The sequence below is a fragment of the Bos taurus genome, chromosome 12 (assembly GCF_002263795.3).
Source record: "Bos taurus isolate L1 Dominette 01449 registration number 42190680 breed Hereford chromosome 12, ARS-UCD2.0, whole genome shotgun sequence".
NCBI lineage: Eukaryota > Metazoa > Chordata > Mammalia > Artiodactyla > Bovidae > Bos > Bos taurus.
Genome location: NC_037339.1, coordinates 50,147,368 through 50,153,952, shown reverse-complemented (window position 1 = coordinate 50,153,952; position 6,585 = coordinate 50,147,368).

Here is a 6,585-nt window from a genome sequence, read left to right as displayed (position 1 = left end):
TCTTGTGAGTAAGGGACATCAGGTTAGCAAAGACTGGGAATTTCATGAAGATCACAGTGTGAAGGAAGGTAATGCAGGATGACAATTCAAAACTTCTTCCTTTTTTGTGTGTGTTTCTGGACCTGCTTTGACTAATTCCATAAAAGTGACTTTTAAACAAGCTGACAGGAGAGTTTTAGGCATCCAGTATAAACCTGCCTTGATCCTGAGAACCCCTTGAACTCTTTTGCATTAGACAGGGTCACAAAAATATCACTAATATTTATATAATTTCTAATTTTATACTGAAATAATGCTATAATGAACATTATCATGTACTTTTTTCCTGAGAGTCCATTAATAGGAATGGGACTTTAAGGTCAAAGGTAAACATATGTTTGCAGCTCTTGACACATTGCAAAAATGCACATATGAAAACTTATAACAGTTTACACTCCACTGTTATTGTATAAATGATCCTATTCCCCACTCCTTATTCTTCATCCAACTCTCCAACATGTGTTATGTTTCAGAAATATCTATCAGCTTGACAGATAAAAATTGCAATTTATTGTACCCATTTATGTCTCTTCGATAATAGAAAGGGAGACAATTTTTCATATTTTATGGTACATAAATATTTCCTACTCATAGTATTTGTTCAATTTGTTTAACTTCTCCATCTCTCTCACGTCGTTCATCTGTGTCTACCTGGTCCTAGTCTATGTTTACATAGAAGAACTTGTCCAACAGATAAGAGTGACAAAGCTGTTCAAACCAGCAAAGAACTTTCTCAAAGAATTATTCGTAAGTAGAATAGGTTATCTTTTGAGGCAGTGGGCTCCTTATTGGAAACACCTCTCTTTGGAGATTCTTTTGGTTGCTGGAAGTTTGGAATAGAACCCAGTTATCTGTTCTGCCTCTGAAACTGTGGGATCCCTTTGAACTTTTGTTTAAAGCATTTCTTATTATGGTTCTTGTATGTTCTCTGCAGAAATTAAAAAAAAAATTGTCTTCATAGTTGATTACAGGTAGAAGACAGCCACCCATTATAGATAGTAAGGACCAGTAACTTTTGATAACTTATGTAAGCCTGAACTCAAATATCTGCCCACAAAGAATAGCGAGGGGAAGATTCTTCCTCAGTGGAAACTCAGATAATGACTCAGCGTGGGCAAAGTTTGCCTTTCATTACACATTTTTTTGAAATAATACAGTAAGGAAACAGCAATAGCAGTAATTGTTTTGACATGAAACGTGACATTAGCTTTTTTCCACTTTCAATGTAAACAGTGCATTTATAGTCCACTTAACACTAACAGATAATTTTCTCCTAATGAACGTAAGAGTGGTAAAAAAAATATCATGATGTATGAGGAGCAGTGACTGTTTTTAATGGAATTATGCATGCTTGATTCTTATTACCATAATTAGGTTTTTCCATGTTAAGTGTTTTGCAGGATTGTATTCTAGTAGAGTACTAAATCAATAGCAGCCTCCTTGGGGTCTGAAAAAAAGCTCAAGCCAAATGAACTTTCTCATATGTATGTAAAATAAACTGCCATAAATTAATGGGAAAGTTTTTTTCATGCTCTTGTCTGAAATCATGAAGAATACATCTTTTCAGACATATAATTATATCACATTTGGGGGAAAAATAAGATACCAAATGAAGTAAAAATATGAAAGTATGTGTTACTGTCACCTTGTCTTATTTCTTCCTCTAGTATTCTTATTTCTCATGGGGTAACTGGGGAATACTGGCTATTTAATAAGATGGAATATTTTATCAATTGAGACAATTAAAGAAAAAGAAAATAGAAAAGGTACAATATACAAAAACAGGAAGTGTAAGGGCAAGGCTTTGCTCTTAACTCCCATTATATACAGTGGGCTATTGAGAATTGTCTTCCAATTACAATTTAAACAATTTCTCTTGAGACACTTTCTCCATCTGCTTGGTTCTTGGAGAGTCATCATCTTGTATCATTAATACCAGCAAACATCACATAAAATTCTGTTCTGTATAAAATGTAATTGCATCATCACAATTTTGAACTCACAATTTGATGCTGATGCCAATGTTGATGATGCATGTTAGGTACCAGGAGTGCCCAGAATCCTGGGCTCTGTCCTTTGGAGGTGTTTCATTATCTCATTTGATCCTTGTAACAGTCTAATGAAGTAGATGCTATTATTAGAATCCCTTTTATAGTTGAGGAACTGGAAGCTCAGAGAGGTTAAATAACTCCCCACAAAGTTATCTATTTAATAAGAAACGTAACTGGGATAGAGACTCAGAGCCTACACCCTTCATCAGTATGATCTGTTATCTATCCTCCAACCATCTCAGAAAAAGTTTCAAAATTGCAAATATAAAGGAAGTGTGGACAATTTAAACCTTGTAGGCATTTATAATGGCTGGTGTACAACAGGTGAGAACATAGAGGAGAGCTCTGAGTAGTGGGATGATGGTAAACATGATGTATCACATGGAACAAGAATTATCATTGGTTGGGACTTCCCTGGTGGTCCGGTGGTTGAGAATCCACCTTCCAATGCAGGGCATGAGGGTGTAATCCCTTGTCGGGGAACTAAGATCCCACATGCTGTGGGGCAACTAAACCTGTGCACCCCAACTAGAGAGCCCGTGTGCCACAATGAAACATCCCCTATGTTGCAACTAAGGCCCGACAGAGCCAGAAAAATAAATATTAAAAAATGAATTATCATTGGCAATCTTGTTCAGCAGGCCCGGGTTTCAGTTTGGAATCCTGCAAAATTTTCCTTTCATCTTTTCTGACCTGTTCCTCTGCTTTTCTCTATTTCTCTATTCCCTTCATCTGTGAGATGCCCACTGGAGTTCAACAGTCTTTACTGAGTTTTAGTGACAAGATTTAAGGTTAATCCCATGGCAGTCACCTTTTTAATGTATTATTCTTACAATATATACACAAACCACAAAGGTTTCCATATCATAAAACTCAGAACTTTTTAGTCACTTCTGCTAACCCAGAAGCTAATTCAAATTTTACAAAATAAAAGAAGGAATTTGCTCAAGGAAGCATTAAAAATTCATTAGAGCTCAAAGGCACCAACTTTCAGTTCTCTGAAAATGGGCTGTGTACTCTACAGGCCCCTGCAACTAAAAGAGGAGTTGGAGGGAGAGATTGCAGGCCAGCTTTTAGGTTAAATCGTTAAACCAGGGAGAAGGGGTGTGGGCAGTTGTTCTTGCCTTGAGCGGACTGGGGTAAAGGCATGTGGATAAGGGAGCCCTCGGAGATAGGCCCTCACCCTGGTTCTGTTAGTGACCCATGGAATGATCTGCAGGAGTGTGACTGCAGTTTTCTTGTCTCTAAAATGCAGTTAACTGTGCCTTCCTCTCTGTATTGCCTGGGGATGGAATGTTTGAATACTGTAAAACTGTTGGTACTGGACGTGCGTGCGTGTGTGCTAAGTTGCTTCAGTTGTGTCTGACTCTGGGCAACCCTATGGACTGCAGTCCGCCAGGCTCCTCTGTCCATGGCATTCTCCAGGCAAGAATACTGGAGTGGCTTGCCATTTCCTTCTCCAGGGGATCTTCTCAACCCAGGGATCGAACCCAAGTCTCTTAAGTCTATCTGTATTGACAGGTGGGTTATTTACCACTAACTAGCCACCTAGGAAGCCCTGGTACTGGACGATGCTTGTGCTCAGTTGCTCAGTCATGTCTGACTCTTTACAACCCCATGGACCGTAGCCATAGGCTCCTCTGTCCATGGGATTCTCCAGGCAAGAATACCAGAGTAGGTTGCCATGCCCTCCTCCAGGGGATCTTCCAAACCCAGAGATTGAACCCAGGTCTCCTACATTGCAGGTGGATTCTTTACCATCTGAGCCACCAGGGAAACCCAATAGTAAGTGTTCAGTAAATGACCATCTTCACTCCTCATACCTTCTGGTAGTAAAAATAAGATGTTCCCCCATCACTTGGAGATTGACCACAGCTTGTTGCCTCAATTAGCACCAATAAAATGATAGCTACCAGGGACTGAACATACTGCATTCTTCCTAAGTGGCTCTGGGCCAGCTGCTCTTCTGTTTACTTCGTAATTCAATCTTCCAATATACTTGTGAGGGAGGTGCAGTTATTTCGTACTTACAGAGGAGGAAGCTGAATGTGTATAACTCTTGTCCAGAATCACCAAGCATTTAACTGGCATTCCCAGGGCCAAGATTAATATCCAAATATTATTAAACTCTAACACTAGTGTTCTTTTTGCTCAAATATTTGCTTGCGTTAAAGGTCAGTTTACTGAGATGATTACTGGGAAATTGAGATTACAAGTCTACATTTTATTCTTTGCCTTAAATCTTTTTCCTCTTAGCTTTGAACCCTTTTAGACTCTGATGTTGTAGTATTTGATTTGTATTTCTTCATGGCACTGTTTTCTTTCATCGGTGTTTTGTAATTTTCAGCATATCATTTCTGCACGTACAATGGCTTGAATATACCTAAGTATATTATTTACTTTGGGGGGAAATTGTAAATGGCATTTGTGACTTTAATTGTGGTTCTGCATGTTTATTGTTGGTATGTGGAAATGTGATTGATTTTGTGTTTTTTTTGCTATTCTTTGATCTTGCTGAACTTACTTGTTCTAGGATGACTTCTATAAACTATTAATACTTGGGGCACTCTATGTAGATAATCATGTCATATGTAAAGACAGACAGTTTTATTTCTTCCTTTCCAGTTTTGTGCCTTTTATTTATTTATTTGACCTTATACCAGTGACCAGAATTTCCAGTAGTGCACTGAGTAAGAGTGGTAAAAGTAGACGTCAGACCTCCTTGCCTCGTTTCTGATGTTATTCAGTCTTTCACTGTGAAGTATATTGTTAGGTATAGGCTTTTTGTAGATGCTTTTTATCAAGTGGAGGCTTTGCTGCTGTTGTTGTTTAGTCACTAAGTCATGTCTGACTTTTTGCCACCCCATGGACAGTAGCTCACCATGGTATTTTCCAGGCAAGAATGCTGGAGTGGTTGCCATTTCCTTCTCCAGGGGATCTTCCTGACCCAGGGATCAAACTCACATCTCCTGAATTGGCAGGTGGATTCTTTACCACTGAGCCATCCGGGAAGCCTGCAGTGGAGGCTGCTGCTGCTGCTGCTAAGTCACGTCAGTCGGGTCCGACTCTGTGCGACCCCAGAGACGGCAGCCCACCAGGCTCCTCTGTCCCTGGGATTCTCCAGGCAAGAACACTGGAGTGGGTTGCCATTTCCTTCTCCAATGCATGAAAGTGGAAAGTGAAAGTGAAGTCGCTCAGTCGTGTCCAACTCTTAGCGACCCCATGGACTGCTGCCCACCAGGCTCCTCCCTGCAGCCCACCAGGGAGTTTCCAGGCAAGAGTACTGGAGTGGGTCACTAGTGCCTTCTCCGCAAGTGGAGGCTAATACCTCTCTATTCCCAACTTGTTGAGAGTTTCTATCATGAATGGTCTTGGATTTTGTCCAATGCTTTTTCTACATCAAATAACATGACCATATAATTTGATTAGTTTTTTTTTTTTTTTGTCTTCAGAGGGAAAGGAAAAGAATCAGAGTCTGCATTGGGTTCTGTGTGTTTCAGCTGGAAATAACAGTGGTTTATTGCAGTTGCAGTCTGAACACGTTAGAAAGTAAATATTGTAGATAGCCCTGCAAATCCAAAGCTGTAGGAGGTTTAGAAAAAGATGGGTTTTAGCAGCATGTGTAACAATGATGACAGCACTATAAGTCTAATGTTGCATTTTTCTAACTCCCTTAAACATGACATTGGGCATGAGTCAATCATATGTTTCAATCTTTAGAGAAAAGAAAAAGGTATTTTGTATCCAAGGTCTTTTCTATTACCCTGTTTGTACTGTAGAATCACGTAATGGGTAGGCTGTGTAGAAAGTAATCTAGATTTTTATTGTCAAATGTTTATAATCCAAGTTCACATTCTTAGGAAGATAAGACAATAAGACATAAAACAAATGGTTAGCAAAAATTCTCCACAGCCTGACATAAAATGGACTTTTGGGGTCCATTTGTGCTGGAATTAGGCAATGCATGCTAGAGAAAGTATCTTCCAGATCAACTTCAGGTCTTGAAAAAGTTGCATAGAAAGGACTTCATTTACATTCTGTGTTATTCATCATCGTTCATTCAGGCAACATTCACTGGTCCTTCTGGGCGGGGCTTGGGCTGGGAAGTGGAAAGAATGTGGAGGGAACTGTGCAGTGGGCTTTGATATTGAGGAGGAAGAGAGACTCATAAACAACTCTGAGGTTGAAGCTAAAGCACAGCCAAGATGTGGATGAAAGTGACAAAGAAAAGCCTCCAAATGCTTCATTGATGTGACAACATCAACCCATACGTTTGAAATAATCAGCGTGACAATCAGAACCTTTCAGTTTCCATCTGGATATTTGTTGTATTGTCAACAGGGCCCAGTTTGAAAGAGAAAGTCTTCATTTGGTTTTGTAGTGTGATAGATGCTTTCAAGTTCTTTTGCCAAATATCAAAATGAATCCGCCACAGGCATACATGTGTTCCCCATCCTGAACCCTCCTCCCTCCTCCCTCCCCACACCATGCCAGT